The sequence below is a fragment of the Herpailurus yagouaroundi genome, unplaced genomic scaffold, assembly GCF_014898765.1.
Source record: "Herpailurus yagouaroundi ecotype Mexico unplaced genomic scaffold, PumYag 185, whole genome shotgun sequence".
Classification (NCBI taxonomy): domain Eukaryota; kingdom Metazoa; phylum Chordata; class Mammalia; order Carnivora; family Felidae; genus Herpailurus; species Herpailurus yagouaroundi.
This window is the reverse complement of record NW_024412416.1, coordinates 27,995,215-28,019,720: the sequence shown is the minus strand read 5'-3', so window position 1 is coordinate 28,019,720 and position 24,506 is coordinate 27,995,215. Positions and strand designations below refer to the sequence as shown.

The following is a 24,506-nucleotide window of genomic DNA, read 5'->3' as shown; positions in this document are numbered from 1 at the left end:
GCCTGACACCAATGTTCACCCTTAGAATCCGTGACAAATTCTTTTTGGTTTTCTAAGCATAGAGCATCTCCAGTATTGTCCCCCAGGGCCTGATAGCCTTCCCTTCCCTAGTGCTTGCTCAAGGGGCTGTCAGCCTCTTGTGCCTTTGTTTGAACTTATGTACCCTCCACACAGCCACATGACCAGCTGCCTTGCTCTGCAGTTTTTCATTTGGTACACCCCATTTTTAAAGCCCAAGTACAAGCTCCAGGAGCTGGGATCAGTTTCCTTTAGCATGTCCCAGCGCTGGGACCAGGCCTGAGTGAAGAGCAGTGCAGGGTGGTGTGGAGTGGGTAGCCTCTGCTCTGCCACTTGATCTATGACCTCAGAAGTGGCTGCTGGCTCTGTGTTGTTGCTGGACACTGGGCCCAAGTCTGACAGGTCCACTTCTGGAAGACACATCTTACCATCTATAAATGGCAGCCCTTGCACTAGTGGCTGTTTGAACGCTAGAGAACGTAGAGACAGTACCTGGCTGACAGGTGTTCAACGATGAACGCTAAGGAAGGTTATTAATTTTCACCAGCATAGAATACTACTGTCCAGCATCAGGGTGACCACTGGTTTCTGAGGTTGTTAGAAACATCTGGGTTGACTAGAAATCGGCATACCAGAGAGAGCTTCCTAAGTCCATGTACATGTGAATTGTCTTGACTTGCAAAACTAGCCAGATACTTTCTTTTGGGAACAGTGGAAGAGAAGGGAGAAGTCTGAGGTATAGGTGACCTAGCCTGGTCTTTCATATGCTAGTTGTTCACATATGTACCAGGCACTGGGGTTGAGGCCTTCTCCAGGCTGGGTCTGATGGCTGGAGCAGCTAGGGAACATGGAGTGTGACACCCCTGGGGTTTCAGTCTGCTCTGTGGATTAGGGTCTTCTGATCCTTCCTATCTCTCAGTCTCAGTACAACTCAGGCTTTAGCACTGACAAAGCTGATTAATCACTCCTTTTTTGTAGGTAAATACTTTATAGCAAGTGTCTCTGATAGGGTATGTCTCTTGGAAATCCCAATGGGCTTAGTAAGAAGGCCATGTATCGTGAATCTTGGGTGTGGATGGGCTGGGGATACAGCTCCTTTTGTGGGTCCATCTGCCCTGGGAGCCTAGGCCCTGTTCTGTCAGAGCTCAAGGGTGCCAGGCAGGCTGGCCAGGGCTCATGCCCAAGACTGCAGGAATAGGCCATGAGGGTTACCCACTCCTGCCCTGTACTAGCCCTAGGTCCTTCCAACCACAGGGCTGCCTACAGTAAACCTCTGCCTCTTTGTGAATCAAAAAGGGAGTCCATGACCATGGGACTTCTACCCCTTGAGGGGCGCATCTGAGACTAACGTGGCCATGGCAGTGTCCAGGGTTACCTGGTTACCCCACCACCCCACACTGGCTGGGCAATCTAACATTGCTCTCAGGAGGCACAGGTAATGTTCCTGTGGTACCACTCCGTCCTGGGTGCAGGCTGCATGAGGTGAGTCCCTGAGCCATCTGCTTGAGTGCAGGGACATGCAGGGAGCACAGGAGATTTGAGAACTGGTTCTACCAACCCTGCTATACTGTGGGGTCTTTTGGCCTGTGGATAGGTGAGCTCTACTGTATGCAACACATGCCACATACTATAAATGCTGCCATCAGGCTGAGAGTAGTCCCTGGCCTCCTGCACTTGCTCTTGTTGGCATGTCATGGTGGTCACAGGCATTTGGTGTCTCTCTTGTCCTTACAAAATTCTTTTTGTGTCATTGCTGTTACCTCAGCCTCAGCTTTGCACCCTGTTGTGTATGTGCATGCCCAGTGGAGGCACCCGTGCCCAGGGCCCCTTACTATCACTCCTCCTTTAGTTGGCTTGGATGGAAAGAGGCCCTTAGAGGGAGGGACCATTATTTCTCAAAGCAGTAACATCCCAGTCTCAGTGCAGGGTACAGAAAAACCTGTAGTTGACACATTGGTCCTAGTGAAGAGGGCACAAATGCAGGACTCTGGGCATTTCCTTTCTGCCTCACCAGGGCTGGAGTAGGCTAGACCTACTGCTGGCAGTGAGTCTCAAGGACACCGTCCTCATGGGTGAGCAGGTGTGAGGAGCAGACCCTTCTCTGCTGCAGGGAGCTCTACCTGGTGAGCCTCATCCCAGCCACTTTTCAAAGGTTTTTTTCCCCTGTATACAATGGGATCTGCACAATGAATTTTCCTCTAGATCATTACATTATAAAATAGACTTTTATTAGAGCAATTTTATATTTACAGCAAAATTGAGCAGAAGGTGCAGAGATTTCCCATATACCCCTTATTCTCACACATGCATTGCCCCCACCAGAGTGGTACATTTGTTGCAACCAATGAATTTACCATCGCGGTATCACATAGAAAGATCTTTTGTGCTCTGTCTACTTACTTATCTCTCCCTCCCCCAAACCCCTGATCTTTTCATTGTCTCCATAGTTTTGCCTTTTCCAGAGTGGAATCTTTTTAGATTGGTGTCTTTCACTTAGCAATGAATTTAAGATTCCTTCATGTTTTTTCATGGCTTGATAGCTCCTTTCTTTTTAGTGCTGAATAATATTCCATTGTCTGAATGTACCAGTTTATTTATGCATTCATCCACTGAAGAACATCTTGGTTGCTTCTAAGTTTTGACAACTATGAATAAAGCTGCTGTAAATATCTGTGTGCAGGTTTCTGTGTAAATGTAAGTTTTGAACTCCCTTGGGTAAGTAGCAAGGAATGCAACTGCTGGATCATATGGTAAGAGTATGTTTAGTTTTGTAAGAAGCTGCCAAATTGCTTTCCAAAGTGGCTGTGCCATTTTGCATTCCCACCAGCAGTGAGAGTTCCGGTTGCTCTACAGCTCATTACATATTAAAATGCCTTTAAAGTGCAGACTTGAAGGGGTTCCTGAGTGGTTCGGTCAATTAGCTCTTGATTTTGGCTCAGGTCATGATCTCCTGGTTTATGAGATTAAGCCCCAATGCCAGGCTCTGAGCTGATAGTGTGGACCCTGCTTGGGATTGTCTCTCTCCCTCTCTCTTCCCCTCCCCCACTTATCCCCCCCCCCCCATGCCTCTAAGTAAAAGAATAAAGTACAGACTTGAATCCCAAGATTCCTCCCATTGTTTGCATCATGACTTCATTGTTTCCTTGCTACATCCTTGGCTAGGATGCAGTCTGTGGCAATTTAAACATGGCTCTAATGTTCTTTGACATTTTTCCCATCAAGAACTGGAGACTGTGTCCTTTTCCTTGAATCTGGCCTCATGACTGCTTTACCAATGGAGTGTGATGGAAGTGACACTGGCCAGTCCAGGGTTCAAGGCTGAAGGAACTGGCAGCTTCCAATTCCCGTCCCTTAGGCCCCAGCCACCATGCTGTGAGCAAGTCCAAGAGTCGGGGCAGAAGCCACATGGCAGGGCAGGCAGTTTCACAACAGAAGTGAGTGAGGGCACCTCCAGATGCTTCCATTCTCCAGTCTCAAGTTGCTTCCTGCCTTTGTGCCACCTTGACTGTACTGGAGCCCAGATGAACTATTTCCACTGTGCCTTTCTGAGTTCCAAGACCCATGGCATCTGGGAGCATGATAAATGGTTGCTATTTTTTACCACTAAACTTGGGGTGGTTTGTTACACAGCAGTAGATAAAGAGAACCCATGTGAGTCTGCATTTGATTTTTCTTCTTTCTCAGGTCACTCTCTGGGGTGGGCTAAGAGACAGAAAAGGAAATTGCCCTGGCTGTCTGCCCAGTGTCCCCTCTCTCCTACATCTTTTAGGAGTCAGTGCACAGGCTGGGAAAATTGAACTACCTGTGGGCAGCAGTGGAGAAACAGGATGTGTAGCCTATGCAGTCAGAGCAGGCAAAGGCTGGTGGCCAGAGAGGCCTGCACAGTGGGTGGTCACAGGGACCCCTGAGAGAAGGTGGGATTTCCAAAGGGGAGTTGCAGACAGGTTTCCATGTGAAGTGGGGCTGGAGGACTGGGATGGAGATCACTCTGAGTCACACCTATCTGTTGAGGGTGAGAAGCCAGGGGCACTTCACTGGATCACCCACAAAGGCAGACAATATGTACATCTGCACATCCATATAAAACTCACCACTACTTATATAATGTAAGCAAAGGGATTTTATTACAGGTATATCGGAATTTATACATTCAAGTACTGCATACTATTTTTTAAAATTTTTATTTATTTTTAAGAGAGAGAGAGAGAGCATGTGCAAGCAGGGGAGGGGCAGAGAGAGATGGAGACATAATCTGAAGCAGGATCCAGGCTCTGAGCTGTCAGCACAGAGTCCAATGCGGGGTTCGAACTCACAACCCCTGAGATCATGACCTGAGCCAAAGTCGGACACTTAACTGACTGAGTCACCCAGGCGCCCCTCAAGTACTGTGTATACTTGAAAATAGCAAGTCAGATTCCAATGATACTGCTCTTTGCTAAGAATATTTAGAAAGTCCCTATTTTGGAATTTCCCTTGGTGAAATCTTCTTGCCCAGCTCAGGAATCACATCATTTCTGACATTGTCCCCAATCACTTCTGACTGAAGAAATCAGAACCTCTCCACGGTACAGCACTGGCACCATGAATTATGCTGCAGGTTTCCAGTAACATTATCTGCATCCAATCCTCATTCTTAACTGCCTGAAAGGAACGCTGAATTGGACCTGGCTTCAACAACCAAAAGGATGGGCTGGCAATAACTGAGGAGCCCAGAGATGGAAAGCTTGACTCCTGTTCCAGTGTGGAAACCTGTACTGTGGGGGCTTTGTTGCCATGTGGGATGGGACATGTAGATGCCAATCTCTATCAGGGGTGGGATTTCCTCCATAATTTAGGCCACATGCACCCACTCCTGGAATAGGGTAGTTGATCCCACCACAGACATTAGGGGCTTATGATGAGGAAGTGAGAAGGAAGCATGCAGTCAGCCCTGCTCTCCAGGCTTAGAGTCAGTAGGTGGACATTAGTAACACAGGCACTAGGCACCATGTGTTTGGCCATGGTTGTCCTCCTAATGCTTCATGATCCTCCTTTGGACCTACTGGCCTGCACATCAAGGTTCCTCTGGTGTGGATACCATTCTGTAAGGGTGGGAGCAACCCAGAACCTTCCAACCATTCAGAGTGCCAGCACATTCATGCTCTGGGCTCCCCCCCCTTGATACTTTCTATCCTGTATTGGTGTTTCTTGAGGCATTGGAGGAGAATGTGCAGGCTCAGGGATGAGCATGGATGAGCCAGCATTTCTGCTGTGTTCACAGGCTCTGTAGTGCCCTGCCCCATGTGGATGGAGTCACCAGGCACAGCATATATGAACTGTGTCCACACCCAATGTGTGCAGTGATATGATCTGAAGTGTCTGAAATGCCGTACTGGACCTTACTGTAGAGAACTTGGGCTCTCTGGTGGTTGTGGCCAGCTTGGGGACTGCAGTGTGACAGTGCCCACCATGCTCTAGGAGACCCAGAGGTTCTTTGGATCCCTGGTGTCTGCTCCTGGGTAGTCTGACCACACTATGTCCTATGCAACATGCTTGTTATAAAGTCTGTGCCTCCCAAATACCTAGCATAGCCAGACTCCATGAAGAAACAATTCTCCCAGAGAGGTTTAAAGAGACATTTTCCAGAAAGAGAACTTTTGGGTTTTGCCTGTTACATGGTGGAGGACCCAAGAGCCTCTAACTTCCTGCCAATCCTTGGGCAGTGCTTGGGGTGGGGTGAAGTGGGGCTAAGATCCCACTAGGGCTGCCTCGCCCACTGCAGGCCTGGGTGTCTGTGTCTGTGTAGTTTATGTGTTTGTGTGTGGCTCTATGTGTCTTGAGTGTGTCTGTGCATGGGTGTTGGTGTGTGTAGTTATGCGGCTCTCTGTGTGTCTATTTATATTTCTGTATTTCTGTGTGTGTCCCTGTTTCTGTGTGTGGTTAATGTGTGTATAGTGTATGCTTGTGATATGTGTGTCTCTGTGTGTGTGTCTTTGTAGTTTGTGTTCTGTATGTGCGTGTGTCTATATGTGTGCCTGTATTTCCTTGTGTGTTTGTGTCAGTATGTGGTTTATGTGTCTATGTGTGTGTAGTGTTTGTGTGGTGTGCTGGTGGCCATGTGTATACTTATCTGTATCTGTGTTTAGCTTTATGTGCCTGTGTGTTCTATTTGTATGTCTGATGCATCATGCATGAGTTTGTGTGTCTCTGTTTATGTTTCTTTGTGTGTGTGTTGTATGGGAGAAAGGGTGAGCCTTCTACAAATGTAACATTGACCACAGCCCAAGGCTTGAGGGGGAACAGGCAATGAGAAAATAAGAGGAATCTGGTCAGGTTTATCAGTTCTAGCTGAGAACTCTTAAAATGCAGGAGAAAAAAAAGGAAGCAAAATATGCACTAAGTTTATGTTTTTCCCAAATCTCGTTCACAGGAAAAAACCTGTTACAAGTACTTGGCTACCTTCTATAAACTAGACCCTGGGATAGGCACAGCAAGCAGACTGTCCGCTTTCAGAGAGGGTCCGGCCTTCTACATTTTCTGCATTTTTCCCCCCTCCATTCCCGATGGGTCTTCCATAGCTCTTGGGGCGAGGGAGCCCTCTCCTCCTCTCCGGGGCAGGCTGCCCTGGGCCTGGGGGAGTCTTCCAGAGGTGCCGTCTGTGGGAGTGGCCAGACCGGGAGGTGCGGAGGAGGGCTCGCCCCGCCCCCGCGGTGCCCACGCCCGCATCCAGTCCCAGCAGAGTTTTCCTTAGCTCTCCACTCACCGTTCGGGAGCTATCAGTTTGTATCTTACAACTTCACTTTTGGAGAAAGATCAAGTCGTCAGGCCAGTGGGGAGAGAGGACGTGAGGAGCTAACCTGTCTGTTCTGGGAAGCAGGTAGGGTTTTAAAAAGCCTGTGTTGAGTCGTTGCTTTATGGAGGGGAAAATGAGTAGCTGGTGTGAGTACAGGGCGCTCATTACCACACCAGGCATTTTCTAGATTTAACGGGAGCCGCTCACTGAGAGGCAAGTTCCCAGGACAAACCGGGCCCCTCACCCCGGGGTGGCCCATGGGGATACTGAAGGGCGTTTGGACGTGTTCAGACAGCGAATGTTCTGCTTGAACTGCAGGGCGGCATCTGCTCCCACTGCTGGCTTCACACACGTGAGCGCTAGTCAGGCGTTTCTGTGGAATGCGCCGGCGGGGGCGGGGGGGTGGGGGTGGGGGAAAGCATTAAATCCCCCAGAGCCTCTTCTTTTCACTCTGACCACACACAGCAGAATAAATGGATTGGATGTCGCTAGCTCATTCCAAGATATGGATAGTAAGCACAAGCTTCCCTGTGTGGATATTCTTGGGGTTACAGACCCCGGCCTGCCTGGGCCAGGTGCCTAGCCTTCCACCACACAGAACTGGCTGCTCCTGAAGTTCCGCAGGTGATCCTTTGAGCACTTCGGGGATGTGACAACTCCACAATATGCAGTGATTCTGAGGGAAAGCAAACAGGAGGATGTTGTCAGTTGTGAGCAATTATCTCCTGAATACAAGGCAGTCCACTGTTACCTAAACCACCTAGGAAATATAGTTCCTGAATTTGCTTATAGGGGTTGGCATGGAGTCTGCTGTCCAGGCACCTGGGGCAGTGCCTGCTATCCAGGTCCTTGGAGTAGGACTTGTGGGGGCTGGGAGCTTCACTGCTTCTGGTGATACCAACTCACATAATTGCTAATGAAGATTAAATCTCATTAAAAACAACAGAGGTGAAAGCTCTAGGTAAACCATGAAGAACTGAACAAAAACTGCTTGTTAATTGCAATTTAGTTTACAAACATTTGAGTGCAGTTGTTCATATCAGATGTAAAGTGCAAGTGATTTAGGAACATAAATTTTATTATACTGATGAAAAGCAAATACTGATACTGTTTTTATTCTTGAAAAAGGTCATGGCCCCTTTGAAGTTAGCTGAGGTCTGAGGAACATCAGGAATTACAGAGGAAAGAAAAGCCCTGTCTGGAGATTTAGCAGTACCCACACCTGGGACACCTGGGAAAGGTTTTAAGCCAGAGGACACATAGTCTGATGTGTATTTTGGAAAGATCACTGTGGTTGGGTGGTAGGTAGCTGAGTCTTGCCCACTGAGAGGTAGCTGCACAACCAGGGCAGTGGTAGGGGACACTTCATAGGTAAAAGTTCTGCAGGGTGAGGACAGTTCTCAGGCTCTGGGTTTGTGATGGGTGCATCTAGAAGGATGCTGGACATCAGGGGAGACAAGAAGGCAGCTGCACACAGTGATCTAGGCTGCAGAGGGGAGCTTGGGAGCATTGCCTGTCCACTAGTGAGATCTAAGCCTTTTGGGAGAGGGAGAGGAGTAGGGCCTTTTAACTCTGGGGTTAGTTGGGGAATGGTGGGGATAGGATGGGGAGGATTTGGCTTGCAATGGAAACATGAAAGGCCCGAAAAGGGGGAGGACAACCTAGAGGCTGGAGGCCCAGAAGAGGCGGCCTGTGTACACAGGAAGGGGAGAGCCTTTCGGGGAGTTTTCAATCTTTCCTATATATTGGAAAATAGGAGAAGAGACCCACACACCAGGTGTCTCTGGTTAGCTCCTGGGGGCAGCCCTACCACTTCGCAGAAGCACTTTCCTGTGCTTGAAAGCAGTCTCCTCTCGGCCAGTTGCCCACACACGGGGCACTATCCTAGTGGCCCAGGCCCTCGTGAGGTGGGGCCCGACTTGGTGGCCTGTGAGGCCACTCACTCTGCGATGAGGTCGGTGCTCTGGCCGTGCCCCAACCTGCTGTGCCCTGTGCAGCAGGAGGCGCGCTCTGAGAGAGAAGAGAGCGAGGACTCGCCCCAGCATGGGTCTCTCTCTCTCTCTTTTTTTTTTTTTTTTGACGGGCAAAGGACAGTTTCAAACTTGTTTGCAGGATGCGCGAAAAGTCAACAACACAGCGCCGCAGGAATAAGCGAAACAGCCTGGAGTGCAGGTAGAAGAGACGGATACTCCTTCGCCTGGGGGCTGGTGGCAAGGCCTGGCGTGAGAGGGTGTCCTGCCCAGGCAGGCAGGCGAGGGCAGGAGGCTGAGCACGGCGGCCCAGTTCCAGACTGCAGCGGGGATAGCGCCGCTCCTGGAGGCACTCAGAAGCGCGCCCACTAGTTACCTTCCCTGGGCACAGCACGGGGAGAGCATAAAAGCGATTACAAACTATCCTGTTGGGTTGAATGTTCTAGAAACTTCTACCCAAATTCACATGTTGCAAACCTCATCTGAAGAGATACAGGGTCAGACTCTTGTGCCCTAGCCTGTTGTGTGGGTGGAGGCACAGCCCACTCTGCGCTACCCACCACAGACATATCTGCCTTTTCTCAGAGTGGACTGAGAAGTAGTCTGACCAGGGAGCTGGCCTGTACCAGCCTCCTCGCCCTAGGGGCTGTGCCTCTTTCCAGGCTTCATCAATTAGAAAGGTGCACTGGGCTCAAACTGCCGCAGCCAGTCCCCACAGACAGCCACGCCCCTGTGGACACAGATCCTCCTACAGTCACACCTGGAGGCCTCAGCCAAGCAAATGCAAATACAGCATTTACCCTTCAGAGGCAGCCACACACCCCTGGAGACACAGCCATGTGGACAGCTCCACACTGACTTCGGAGCTTTGGGCCTCAGTAGTGCTTACCATGGAAAGGAACATTGGAAGATTCAAGTGTTTTTTTAGGACCTTGCACAAGAGGAGAAGATTAGCGGCCGAGCGGGTTATTTTCAATAACAAAGTTTTCACAGCAGCCAGTATACTTTTTTCTTTTTCTTTTTTCATTATTGTATTATGTCAAGTGATTAAAGAACTTGAAGAAAAGTGTTCTTAAAATTCACAAAGGTACTATATTCCAAATGATGTATATTTCTGCTACTGATTTACAAAACCAACATGAGGATCGTCCTTCAGTAATTTAATTAGTTTAATTGGCATGCCTGTGCAGGGGAAGGCACCAGATCCTCAGAACGGGAGGTGCCCGGGGTGTCAAAAAGATAGTTGTTGGACTGGGGTGCACGGAGGGCAGGTTCCTGGGACCCCTGTTCTCCTGTCGCTTCCTGCCCCTCATGCTCTGTCAGGCCATTTGCACCAAACTTGAGCTGTGCTCCATAAATGCCAACAAACCCTGCCATGCCCACAAAAGCCCAGTCAAGTTCTGTTAAGAGCCATTGGGGGTGCCCTGGCCTGGCTCTAGCATCTGGGAACACAGCTCCACAGATCCCCGCCTTTCTTACATCTCAATTGTCTGATCATCGTCTCAGGCCCAGCAACCAACAACAACTGCTGGACCAAGTTGAGAAAGGCCCAAAGGCAGAATTCTGTTCTCTCCTCAACATTGGCAGGTATTGGAACCTGTGTCCTATGCCCTGCCCCTGTGCACTGAGCCTTGGCCTCCAGCCACTCTTGACCCAGAGCTATCCTCCCAATGAGCCCCTCCACCACATCACAGGCACATCTGTGGGAGGAGCAGCAAGGCCAAATAGCACAACCTGAAGCAGGGTTGGTGAACTTCAGCTATGTCTCCAGGCAAGGCGTGGGCAGAATGTCAAGTCTGTGGCAGGACACACCAACAGGAGGAGGGCCTAGGTGGGCAGGGTCATTGTAGGACCTGGAGGGATGGGGAAGTACTGCTACAAGGCTGCTGGGGAAGGGAGCAGAGCCAGAGGGCAGACCCAGGAGCTGCAAGATCCAGGTGTGAAGATAGGAACATTCCATGGGGTTTGAAATGTCAGCCACAATATCTACTTTTTTACAGAAGTTGGTGGCAGTTTGGTCAATTTGGTATGAATCTTGCTTAGAAGGAAAGGCCTGGGCTCAGCCATGGTGGAGGGCTGTCTGGCAGAGGGCCATAGCCCCTCTGTTACCACTCAGACCTCACGTAGTAGTTCTCCCACCCCAGCAGGAGCCTGCTGTGTCCTCTACCCCTGCTCAGGACACAGCTGCACCCAGGGGCTCAGGGGTGTAGCTCTTCCCCTATTGACTGCAGATGTCTATTGTAGTCTGAGCTTAGCTCAGTGCTCAGGGTGGGCCCTTCTCTGTGGAGTCTTAAGGGGTGAGTCCCAGACATCTCTCTGCATGTCAGGCATATGGGGAGAGGCTAGGCTGAAACTGTGGGTTCAAGAGAAGAGCAGCCACAGGCTAGGGTGCTGGAGAGGGTTTTTCCAGAGGTTAGTCCATGGGCTAGCATGTTGGGAGGGCCCCCTCAGAGGATGGGCTGTGGGTTAGGATAGTGGAGGTGGACATTCCTAGAGGATGGATAGTGGAATTGGGGGTTGGGGTCCTCATAGGACAGATTGTGAGCTGGGGAGTTGGAAGGTGTTGGGAAATTGAGAGTGGGCCATGGGCTAAGGTGTTGGGGTCCCTCCCAGAGGACAGTCTGTAGGACTGGAATGCTCCAGCCATCTAAATGAAAATTAATGACCAGGTGCAAGCAGGAGGGTTTGGGATGTGTTTAGAAGACCTGGATGAGAAATGTAAGAGAAAGAGAGGGACCTCTGGGTGAGCAGAAGCCTTTGTGATCCCAGAAGGTATCCAGAAAGTGAGCTGAACAAGAGCAGAGGCACTGGGCAGTTGCTGAGCCAGGGTACAGAGGAAGTTGTGGGTGGGAGACTCAGCAGAGAGCTAGTTGGGTCAAGAGATAGACCTCTCTAGACAATGGCCAGTGTTTAAAGCTGAGACTAAGATCTTCTAGGGAGGGCAGGCCTCAGGTGAAGGCTGGGAATAGTGGAAAGAGCCAACAAAGGAGAATGAGGAAGAGCAAGAGCCTCAGTTAACCCTGAGACTAAAAGGGAAGGCTGCTGAGAATCTGAGAAAGGGCCAGAGCTTGGATGTTATTGGAGGTGACCCTGACTAGATTGTTTTCCATCAGGTTGGGGGGACATGAGGTTGGTTGAAGTGGGTTCAGGAAAGAAAGGAGAAATGAATACAGTGGTCTTGAGAAGTTTGCTCTAAAGGACAGGAGAGAAATTGGGCAGTGGCTAGAAACCTCTGTGAAGACAGATTAAAGTTTTTATTTTGAGGTAATTATAGATTTACATGTACCTTTTATCCATTTTCATCCAATGGTAACATCTTGCAAAATTATGGTACAATATCACAACCAGAATATTCACATTGACACAGTCAAGATACAGATATTCCATTATTGTGAGGACTCCTCATGTAGCCCTTTTATAACCACACCCACATCCCTTTTGCCTGTATCACTTGCTTTACACATGGCAACCACTAATCTGTTCTCCATCTCTATAACTTTGTTATTTCAAGAATGCCAAACATACAGAATCATACAATGTATAACCTTTTGGGATTTGCTTTTGTTTTTTTTTTTAACTCATTACTTTCACTCTGTAGTTTCATGCTAGTTGTTGTATATATCACTAGTTGTGCCTTTCTACTGATGAGTAGGATTCCATGGTATAGATGTACCACAATTTGGTTAACCACTCATCCGTGGACAGACATTTGGGTTGTTTCCAGTTTTGGATTATTATGGATAGAGCTGCTGTGAGCATTCATGTACAGGTTTTTGTGTGAATATATAAGTTTCATTTATCTGCTGGGATAAATGTCCAGGAGGGCAATCGCTAGGTTGTATGGTGGTTTTTTAAGAAACTGTCAAACTGCTTTCTAGAGGGTCTGTGTAGTTTTATATTCCCACCAGAAGTGTATGAGGGGTCCAGTCTCTGCATCCTCTGCCAGCATTTGCTGTTGTCTCTATTTTGTTCATCTTAGCTATTCTCATAGGTGTGTAGTGATATATCATAGTTTTAGTTTGCATTTCCCTAATGGCTAATGATGTTGAACATTTTCTCATGTGCTCATTTACTATCTGTATATCCTCCTAAGTGAAGTGACTCTTAATATCTGCACTTACTTGATATTTTTTAATTTTTAATTTTCCTTTCTGTTGAGTTTTGAGAATTCTTTATTATTATTATTATTATTATTATTTAGAAATATTTTTTAAAAATACCAGTATAGTTAACATATAGTGTTATATTAGTTTCAGATGTACGATACAGTGATTCAACAATTCCCACATCACCCAGTGCTCATCGGGACAAGTGCACTCCTTAATCTCCATCACCTGTTTTACCCATCCCTCACGCCTCTCCCTTCTGGTAACCATCAGTTTGTTCTCAATAGTTAAGATTCTGTTTCTTGGTTTGTTTCTGTCCCTCATTCCCCCCCCCCCCTTTGTTCCCTTGTTTTGTTTCTTAAATTCTACATATGAGTGAAATCATAGTATTTGTCTTTCTCTGACTGACTTATTTCACTTAGCATATACTCTCTAGCTCCATCCATGTTGTTGCAAAGGGAAAATTTCATTCTTTTTAATGGTTGAATAACATTCTGTTGTATATATACTATTTTTTCTTTATCCATTCATCTATCCATTCATCACTTGGGCTATAATTTGTCTATTTTATTTATTTTTTATTTGTTTTTTAATTTTTTTTAACGTTCATTTATTTTTGAGACAGAGAGAGACACAGCATGAACAGGGGAGGGGCAGAGAGAGAGGGAGACACAGAATCGGAAGCAGGCTCCAGGCTCTGAGCCATCAGCCCAGAGCCCAACGCGGGGCTCGAACTCGCGGACCGCGAGATCGTGACCTGAGCCGAGGTCAGACGCCCAACCGACTGAGCCACCCAGGCGCCCCGTAATTTGTCCATTTTAAATAATACTGCTATAAACATCAGAGTTCATGTATTCCTTTGCATTAGTGTTTTTGTATTTGTTTTGTCAAATAACAAGTAATGTGATCCCTGGATCATAGGTTTATTGTATTTTTAACTTTTTGAGGAAACTCCATACTGTTTTCCAGAGTGGAGTTTTCAGTTTGCATTCCCACCAACATGCAAGAGGATTCTCCTTTGTCCACAGCCTCACCAACTCTTGCTGTTTCTTATGTTATTGATTTTAACCATTATGACAGGTGTGAGGTGACATCTTATTTTAGTTTTGATTTGTGTTTCCCTGATAGTGAGTGATGTTGAACATCTTTTCATATGTCTGTTGGCTGTCTGTATGTCTTCTTTGGAGAAATTTCTGCTCATGTATTCTGCCTATTTTAAATTGGATAATTTGTTTTTGGGTGTTCAGTTTTATAAATTATTAATACACTTTGAATACTAACCCTTTATCATATATGTCTTTTGCAAAGTTCCAATTCTGTAGATTGCCTTTTGGTTTTGTTGATTGTTTCCTTTGCTGTGCAGAGGCTTTTTATTTTGATATAGTTTATTTTCACTTTTATTTCCCTTGCCTCTGGAGACATATCTAGTAAGAAGTTGCTGTGGCCAAGGTCAAAGAGGTTGTTGCCTGTTTTCTTCTCTAGGATTTTATCTTATGTTTAGGTCTTTCATCCATTTTGAATTTATTTTTGTGTTTAGTTTTCTTTCCTCTTCTATATTTTGGAATAGTTTGAGAAGAATAAGTATTAACTGTTCTTTAAATGTTTAGTAGAGTTCACCTGTGAAGCTGTCTGGGTCTGGAATTTGTTGGGAGTTTTTTGATTACTGATTCAGTCTCCTTGCTGGTAATTGGTCTATTCAAATTTTCTATTTCTTCCTGTTTCAGGTTTGGTGGGTAATATGTTTGTAGGAATTTATCCATTTTTTCTAGATTGTTTAATTTTTTGGCATATGGTTTTTAATAACATTCCCTTACAATTGTATTTCTGTGGTGTTTTTATTTCTCCTATTTCATTTGTAATTTTATTTATTTGTGTCCTTCTGTTTTTTGATGAGTCTGGCTAGAAGTTTATGAATTTTCTTTATCTTTTGAAAGAACCATCTCCTGGTTTCATTTATTTGTTCAAAAAAAATTTTTTTTAGTTTCTGTATCATTTATTTCTGCTCTAATCTTTATTATGTCCTTCTTTCTGCTGTTTTTGGGTTTAGCAAACAAGTTCTTTCTCTAGCTTCTTTAGGTATAAGCTTAGGTTGTTTATTTGAGATTATTCTTGCTTCTTGAGGTGCCCTGTATTACTATAAACTTCCCTTTTTAGAACGGCTTTTGCTGCATCCCAGAGGTTTTGGACTGTTGTGTTTTTATTTTTTTCTGTGTACTTTTTGATTTCTTCTTTGATTTCTTAGTTAACCCATGTTATTTAAATTCCATGTATTTGTGGTCTTTTCAGGTTTTTTCTTGTGGTTGACTTCTAGTTTCATAGCACTGTGGTCAGAAAAGGTGCATGGTATGACTTCAGTCTTCTTGTATTTGTTTAGGCCTGTTTTGTGGCCTAATATGTGATCTATTCTGGAGAATGTTTCATGTGCACTTGAAAAGAATGTATATTCCGCTGTTTTAGGATGGAATGTTCTGAATATATCTGTTAAACCCATCTTCTCCAGTGTGTCATTCAGAGCCATTGTTTCCTTGTTGATTTTATCTTCAGATGATCTGTTCATTGATGTAAGTGCGGTGTTAAAGTCTCCTACTATTATTGTATTACTATCAATTAGTTCCTATATGTTTGTTATTAACTGTTTTATGTATTTGTTGTGTACATGTGGTCCTATGTATTTTATGTATTTGGGTGCACAAATATTTACAATTGTTATATCTTGGTGGATTGTCCCCTTTTATAATTATATGGTGTCCTTCTTTGTTTTTATAGTCTTTATTTTAAATATTTTGTCTGATGTAAGTATTGCTAATCTGGCTTTCTTTTGCGTTTTGTTTTTAAATCTGGCTTTCTTTTTACATCTATTTGCATAACGAAAGTTTCTTCATCCCCTCATTTTTAATCTGCAGGTGTCTTTAGGTCTAAAATGATTCTTTTGTAGGCAGCATATAGATAAGTCTTGTATTTTTATCCATTCTGTCACTCTATGTCTTTTTTTTAAAGTTTATTTATTTATTTTGAGAGAGAGAGAGGTGGGGGAAGAGGGACCAAGAGAGGGAGAGAGGGAGAATCCCAAGCAGTCTGCACTGTCAGTGCAGAGCCCAATGTGGGGCTCAAACCCACAAACCATGAAATCATGATCTGAGCTAAAATCAACAGTCAGATGCTTAACCAACTAGCCACCCAGGCACCCCTGTCACCTTATGTCTTTTGATTAGAGTGTTTAGTCCACTTACATGTAAAGTGATTATTCCTGGGGGCACCTGGGTGGCTCAGTCGGTTGAGCGTCTGACTTCGGCTCAGGTCATGATCTCATGGTTCATGGGTTCAAGCCCTATGTCGGGCTCTGTGCCAACAGCTCGGAGCCTGGAGCCTGCTTCGGATTCTGTGTCTCCCTCTCTCTCTACTCCTCTCCTGCTTATGCTTTGTCTCTCTGTCTCTCAAAAATGAATAAATGTTAAAAAAGTTTAAAAAAAACTAAAAAAAATAAAGTGATTATTCCTGGATATGTATTTATTGCCATTTTCTTACTTGTTTTGTGCTTATTTGTGAAGTTTTTTTATGATCCTTTCTTGTTTCTTTTATGGTTTCCTGGTTTTCATTAATGATATATTTGAATTTCTTTTTCTTTATTCTTTGCATATCTATTAGTGTTTTTTGATTTATGATTATCATTAGGTTCATATATAAGATATTATGCATATGGCAGTCTATATTAAGTTGATTTCACTTAAGTTTGAACCCATTTCTTTACTCCTCTCCTTCCCATGTTTTAGGTATATGGTGTCATATTTTACCTCCTTTTATTTTGTGAGTTCCTTGACCAATTTTTTAACAGAAATATTCATTTTTTGTTTTTTGTTTTTGTGTTTGCTACTTTCATATTGTTACTTTTGTTTTTCTCTTTCCACTCAAAGAGTCCCCTTTAATATTTCTTTCAGGGCCAGTTTAGTGGTCATGAACTCCTTTAGTTTTTGTTTGGGAAACTCTTCTTCTCTGGTTCGATTGGCTGCATATTTTTCCCACTCAGCGTTTTGAATATATCATGTCATTCCTTCTGGCTTGCAAAGTTTCTGCTGAGAAGTCCACTCATTGCCATATGGGGTATATAACTGTCTTCTTTTGTCTTGCTGCTTTTAAATATTTTTCTTTATCACTACATTTTGCCATTGCAAAATGTTTTTGTGGATCTGCTTTTGTTGATTTTGTTGGGGGTTCTCTGTGCCTTCTGGATGTGGATATCTGTTTCCTTCCCCAGATAAGGGAAATTTTCAGCTATTATTTCTTCAAATAAATTTCAATAATAAAAAATAATTTTCTGCCCCCTTTCTCTCTCATCTTCTTCTGGGACTCTTATAATATGAATGTTATGTTTGATACTGAGTTCAAACGGAGTCACTGAGTTCCCTAAGTCTATTGCCATTTGTTTTTCATTTGTTCAGCCTGATTACTTTCTATTACTCTGTCTTCTAGGTCATTAATTCATTTTTTCTTCTTCTTCTGATATGCCCCGATTCAAGAGACTCCCCGAAAACAAACCACCAGAGTCCAGAGTCAAAGCCAAGCGGCAAGGGTCGTTTATTGCAGGTTCGAACCTGGTCCTCCGCGCACTCGTTGCCAGTGACGCTAAGAGGCCCCTAGCGAGGATCTTACAGCTTCTTTTATAGACAGGCACAAACAAGTTAGGGATTTTTCGCGGTTACAGAGCTGTTATTGGTTGACATTTAAATTTGAACACTCAGCAGAACTTGATTGGTTCCCGCCTTTTTTTCAAACCACTCAGCAGAACTTGATTGGTTCCCGCCTTTAGGTCAGACCACAACCTGGCATGCCCTGGCTGGTTTCGGGAATGGCGGAGGGGAGGTGGGGAGGCCTTTTCTTTGCAGCTGTGAGTACACCTGGTAATTTTTCTCTTAGTCTCTCACTTCCAGCCTGGTGTTCATTCCATCAAGCATGTCTCTCATTTTGTTTATTGAACTATTCATCTCTACTGTACTATTCCTTATCTCTGTGTTAAAGGTTTTACTGATGTCTTCCACTTTTTTGTCAAGGTCAACAAGTATCTTTATGATCAGTCCTTTATTCTTTATGAGGCATATTACTTATATCTGTTTTGCTTAGATCTCTGACTATGGCCCTGTCATGTTCTTTCATTTTTTTCAAATTCCTCTGTTTTCTCATTTTGTTTAAGTCTCTGTGCCTGTTTCTCTTAGTTAGGAAAGTCTTCTCTGTCTCTGTTCTTGAGGGTAATGGCCTTATGAAGAAGAGGTCCTGTAATGCCCTTGCAGTATAGTGTCACCTGTTCCTAGGGCCTGTTGCTTCTGGGAGTATCTCCAATATGTGCTGCATGAACTCTGCTGTTGTTTCCTGGCCACTTTATCCTTTAGGCCAGTCATCTGCAGAGGCTCATTTTGCCTGTTATGGGCAGTTTTGTCCCTGGCCTGAATATGCTGAGTTTTAATTAGGCGTGTGCTGGTCTGCTTTTGAAATGAGACCTGTTGAGGGGCACCTGGGTGGCTCAGTCAGTTAAGCATCCGACTTGGCTCAGGTCATGATCTCACGGTTTGTGGGTTTGAGCCCCGCATCGGGCTTTGTGCTGACAGCTCAGAGCCTGGAGCTTGCTTCAGATTCTGTGCCTCCCTCTCTCTCTGCCTCTCCCTTGCATGTGCTCTCTCTCTGTCAAAAATAAATAAACATTAAACAGAAAGAAAGAAAGAAAGAAAGAAAGAAAGAAAGAAAGAAAGAAAGAAAGAAAAGAAAAGAAAAGAAATGAGACCCGTTGCCAGCACTGCTGAAACCAAGGCCCCACAAAACTCCCAGGCTGGGAAATGTGGTGTGGGCAGGGGTTTTGGTTGGTCTTCTAGGGGAGGAGGCTACTTCACTGGGACTGGGGTAAGCATGACTGGGAAGGGAGGTTCCACCATAGCCTGGGGGACAGGTACTGGTGAAGCAAGTTAGATAGCCTAGTGTCAGTGCTGCACTGGTTTCTGCAGGTAGCCCTGTGTTTATGCTGAGAGATGGGGAGGGGGTGGCGGAGAATGGCACCTGCTAGTTCCTTTGTTCCTAGAGGAATCTCTCGGTGAATGCTGCCTCTCTGGGATATGCTCTGAGATGAGCAAATGACCTCCCTTCTGTGGGCCCCAGGTGTTTTCAGATCGCTGTTTCCACACTGTAGGTCCACATGCTATTTCCCCTGCCCTCTCTCCAAGAGCAGCCTCAATGCTCTTCAGGCATTCCCTGAGCCAAAGCTTCTGACCTTTAAAACTCAAGGCTTTAAGCCCTGCTGGTTGGAAGAACTCACAAAATTTGGCTCCTCTTGCTTTCCAAGCCAGTTGCTTTGCCAATTTGTCTTCCTTGTGTGGACTCCCTTGTGCTTTAATCTGTCTTTGCCCTTCTCTGGGACCATGGCTCCCTCCCCACTGCAGCAACCATGATCCATTTCTCTCTCAAACTGTGTCTCTGCACTTCCCACCTTCTTTGATATGGCCTGTTCTCTACCTTTAGTTTTGAAGTGTAGTTATGGAGAAGTCAGGTTCATTTCTGAGGTATTTAGGATGATTTAATGGTTATCTAGTTGTATTCATGAGCTGAGCTGAGCCTAGGATCCTCCTACTCTGCCACCATCTTCTCTTCCCTGAGAGTTCTTTATGTATTCATATCCTTTCCTGGATATGTGATTAGTAAGTATTTTCTCCAAGTTTGTGGTTTGTCTTTTCATCCTCCTAACAGTCTTTCACAGAGAAAAAAATTATAATATTGGTTAAGTCCAATTTATCATTTTTTTTCTTTTTATGGATCGTGTTTTGGTGTCAAGTTTAAGGTTGGTTTTTTGTTTGTTTTGTTTTTGTTTTTGCCTAGCCCTGTATCTAAAGATTTTCCCCTATGTTTATTTGTAAAACTTTTATAGTTTTACATTTTACATTTAAATGTGTGTTGCGTTTTTTAAAAAATTTTTAATGTTTATTTATTTTTGAGAGAGAGAGAGAGAGAGAGAGAGAGAGAGAGAGAGAGAGAGAATCTGAAGCAGGCTCTAGGCTCTGAGCTGTCAGCACAGAGCCCGATGCAGGGCTCGAACCCATGGACCGCGAAATCATGACCTGAGCTGAAGTTGGACACTTAACTGACTGAGCCACCCAGGCGCCCCAGTGTGTGTTGTGTTTTGAGTTAACTTTTATATAAGTTATGGGAAATAAACTAAAGGTTCTTTTTCTTTCGCCCATGGATATCCAGTTGCTCCAGCACAATTTGTTGAACAGGTTGTCTTTCTTATATTAAATTGCCTTTGCACCTTTGTCAAAATCAACTGGGCATATTTTCATGGGTCTATTTCTAGGTCCTCTGTTCTGTTCTGTTGATCCATGTATGTATGTATGAGTCTGCTCACACCACACGCTCTTAGTTACTGTAACTAAGAGTAACAGTAACTGTATAGTGTAAGTCTTGCATTTTGATAGATTGGTTCCTCCCATTTTAATCTTTTTTTCCCCAAATTACATTAGGTATTCTAGATTATTTGCCTTCCCATATGATATTTTGAATTTTATATCTATAAAATATCTTTCTGGAATTTGATAGGAATTGCATTAAATCTGTATATAAATTTGGAGAGAATTGACATGTTTACTATGTTGAGTCTTCCAATCCATAAACATAATTTATCTTTTAATTTATTTAGTTGTTTGATTCCTTTCATCAGTGTTTTATGGTTTCTAGCATATGAGTCAGTACATGTCTTTTTGGATGTACATCTAAATATTTAATTTTTTAGCAACTGTAAATTGTATTTTCAATTTTGGTGTCAACATGTTCATTGATAGTATATGGAAGTATAGATTTTTAAAATATTATCTTGTATCCTGTGACTTTGATGAACTCACTTAGTTCCATGAGGATATTTTTGTCGATTACTTGGAATTTTATTATGTAGAAAATCATATCATCTGCAAATTGGGGCAGTTTTATTTCTTCCTTTCTACTCTCTCTACCAACCCCCCTCCCCCCCTTTTTTTTGCCCTATTGCACTGGCTAGATATTCTTGTACTATATTGAATATCAGTGATAAGAGTGGAAATCCTTGCCTTGTTCTTGATCATAGCAGGAAATCTTCAAGTTTCTTTGTATTAAGTATGTTGTTAACTAACTATAGGTTTTTTGTAGATATTCTTCATCAAGTTGAGGAAGTTCCCCACTATTCCAGTTTTCTTCAAATTTTTAGCATGAATGGGTATTGAATTTTGTCAAATTGATATGATTATAACAATTGATATGGTTTTTCTTCTTTTGCCTGTTAACATGGTAGATTATATTGATTGATGTTTTTATTAGCTTTATTGATATATAATTATCATATAATATGTCCATTTAAAAGGTACAATTCAATGATTTTCACTATATCCACTGAATTGGATGGTGATAGCCACAATCTATTTTGGGGCACTTTCACTAACCCAAAATAAAGCCCCATATGTATGGTCAGTCCTCATTTTCCTTGTATCTTTCACTCCTCTCCTAATGGCAACCACTAATCTACTTTCTGTCTCGGTAGGTTTGTCTATTCAGAAGACTTCATGTATAAATGGAATGAGGCAATATGTGCTCTTTTGTGACTGGCTTCTTTCACTTAACAGTGTTTTAAATGTTCATCCATGTCATAGTATGATCAGTATATTATTCATTTTCATTGTTGAATAGTATTCTATCATATGGATATACCACATTTTATTTATTCATTAATAATGGACATTTGGGTTGTTTTTACTTTTTGAGGGTTATGAATAATGCTCCTATAAACATGTACGTGTTTTTTTTGTGGGCATGTGCCCCATTTCTCTTGGTTATCTACCTAGAAGAAGAATTATTGATTCATATGGTAAGTGTATAGTTAACATTGATCAATTTGTGAATCCTTAACTAGTTTTGCATCTCTGGAATAAATTCTACTTGGTCATGGTGTATATTATATATTGTTGAATTTCCTTTGCTAATATTTAATTATTTTTGTGCCACATTCACTCCCTCCCCTCCCTCCCTCTCTTCTCCCTCCCTCTCTCCCTCCTTCTTTCTCCTTTCTTTCTTTCTTTCTTTCTTTCTTTCTTTCTTTCTTTCTTTCTTTCTTTCTCCTTCCTTCCTTCCTTCCTTCCTTCCTTCCTTCCTTCCTTCCTTCCTCTTTCTTTCTTTGCTTCTTTCTTTTCTTTTCTTTTCTTTTCTTTTCTCTTCTTTTCTTTCTCATACTGCCTCTGATTTTGGTAATAGGATAACACTAACCTCATGAAATTAATTGGGAAGTGTACCTCATCTTCTTGCCTCTGTCTGATTTTGGTATAAGGGCAACAGTAACTTCATAAAATTAATTGGGAACTCTTCCCTATTCCCAACCTCATCTTCTATTTTCTAGAAGATATTGGGTAGAATTGGTGTTATTCTTCTTTGAATGTTTGTTAGAAGTTTGTAGTGAAATCATCTGGGCCTAGAGATTTGTATTTTGGGAATTCAAAAATTCAAAATCAATCTACTTAGTAGTTGTAGGATTATTCAAATTATCTATTTTATATTGGGTGAATTGTACTCATTTGTGCTTTTTGATAAATTGGTCCCTTTCATATAAGATGCCAAATTTATGTGTGCAGAGTTGTTCATAATGTTCCATTATTGTCCTTTTCATGTCTGTAATGTCTGTAGTGATGTTCTCCATTTAATTCCAGACATTGGTAATTTCTATTCTTTTTTTCTTTGTCAGTCATAGTAGAGGTGTTTGTCAATTCTATGGATGTTTAAATTTTTTTTAATGTTTATTTTTGAGAGAGAGAGAGAGAGAGAGAGAGAGAGAGAGAAAATGCACATGGGAGAGAGGCAGAGATAGAGGGAGACACAGAATCTGAAGCAGTCTTCAGGCTCTAAGCTGTCAGCACAGAGCCTGATGCAGGGCTTGAACTCACAGACTATGAGATCATGACCTGAGCTGAAGTCGGATGCTTAACCAACTGAGCCACCCAGACACCCCTCTATTGATGTTTTAAAAGAACAGTTTCTTTGTTTCATTTATTTTCTCTGTTGTTTTTCTGTTTTCTAGTTCATTGATTTTTACTCTTATATTTATTATTTTCTTACTTCTGCTTTCTTTGGTTTATTTTGCTCTTGTTTTTCTAGGTTACTAAGATGAGAATTAGTTAATTTGATGAGAGTTTAGATTATTGATTTGAGACCTTTTCTTCTTTCCAGAATGAACATTTAATGCTGTAAACTTCCCTCTCATCACTGCTTAGCTTTATTCCACAGATTTTGAAATGTTATATTTTAATTTTGTTTAGTTCAGTACAATTTTGATTTCCCTTGAAACTTCCTCTTTGACTCCTCTTTGACTTCCTCTTTGACTTCTGGGTTATTTAGAAGTGTGTTGTTTAATTTTCAGGTATGCAGATTTTCTGCTTGTTTTTCTGTTATTAATCTCTGATTTGATCACGGCTACAGAAGACACTGTGTGTTTTCAATTCTTTTAAATTTTCTGAGGTTTGGGTTGAGAGATCCAACATGGCAGAGAAGTAGGGGGATCTGAATTTACCTCATCCCTCAAACACAGCAATGTGGAGGCCAAAGGACTCTGAATTCCAAGAGTCCAGGCTGCAGAGTGACAGAGATGTCTCCAGGAACCCACGGGGACAACCTGGCAGGCCATAGGTGCATGATTGTGAACTGGGAGAGATAAAATGGATGGCATAGGCACTGATGGGAGGGATTCCTCTTCTGCAGAGAGACAAATGGAAGAGAAATAGAGGCTGTGGAAGGACAATATCTGGACAAGAGAAAAACCACAGACTGGGACGGAGAAAGAGCCAGTTGCTAACTGTGGGGCTTTCTCTGGACTGGGGCCAGCTGCCCCGTTTGTGCACCTGGGGAGGAGGGGAGCCAGCCCCTGGTTCAGTAACTAGTTCAGAGGTGCAGTCCACAGTGGGAGAAAGCAATACCCTCCCTGGAGTGCTGTAGGAAGAAGGTATATAACTGTTCAAGGGACAAAGACTGCCTGCACTCACCAGCCAGAGGCCATACATTGATGGCATGGAGTGGCACTTCCCCGAAACTGGGGTGCACAGGGGGACCCTTTAAGACATTGGGGTTTAAATCCCAGCCAAGAGCCAGGGAGGCACAGGAGTTGGTGGAGTGGGACAAACTGCTTAATTTGCACCTGTGGCACTGTGAGGACGGCCTGAACAGAGTGGTCTGGGACACCCAGTCCATGGGTGTTGCCATTTTTTCCCTATCACCAACAAGGTGGGGCTTCAGGGAACGGACAGTGGGCCCACAGTGGAGGCAGGACTGGTGCACACCAAACCATGCCCCTCCATGCCAGGTAACTGCATATCTACTGAAGCAGTATTGATGCTGATGAACCAGACTGCCCCTCCTCCAGACCAGCACTGCCACCAGTTCCAAGGCACCCAGCAGTTTTGCATTTTTTGATTTAATTCTTGGAAAATTCATAGTATATATATGTTTTTTTCTTCCTTTTATCCTTATTTCTTCCCTCTAGTCTGGTTATTCTAGTTGTTGGTTTGTTTAAGCAGACATATTTAATCTATTCTCTTTATACCTGTTCTATATCTCCTTATTTATTGGGGGGGGGGGGGGGGGGGGGGGGGGGGGGGGGGGGGG

General features: G+C 43.8%; 1 protein-coding gene across 1 annotated transcript in view; it reads left to right on the top strand.

The window, feature by feature from the left end:
* Positions 1-6,722: 6,722 nt before the first annotated feature.
* OCA2 (OCA2 melanosomal transmembrane protein) overlaps positions 6,723-24,506 on the top strand; it is a 527,910-nt gene continuing 510,126 nt past the window's right edge. The window contains exon 1 of the mRNA XM_040493912.1: positions 6,723-6,874. The gene's annotated coding sequence lies outside the window, so the exon portion shown is untranslated. The remainder of the gene's footprint in view (positions 6,875-24,506) is intronic.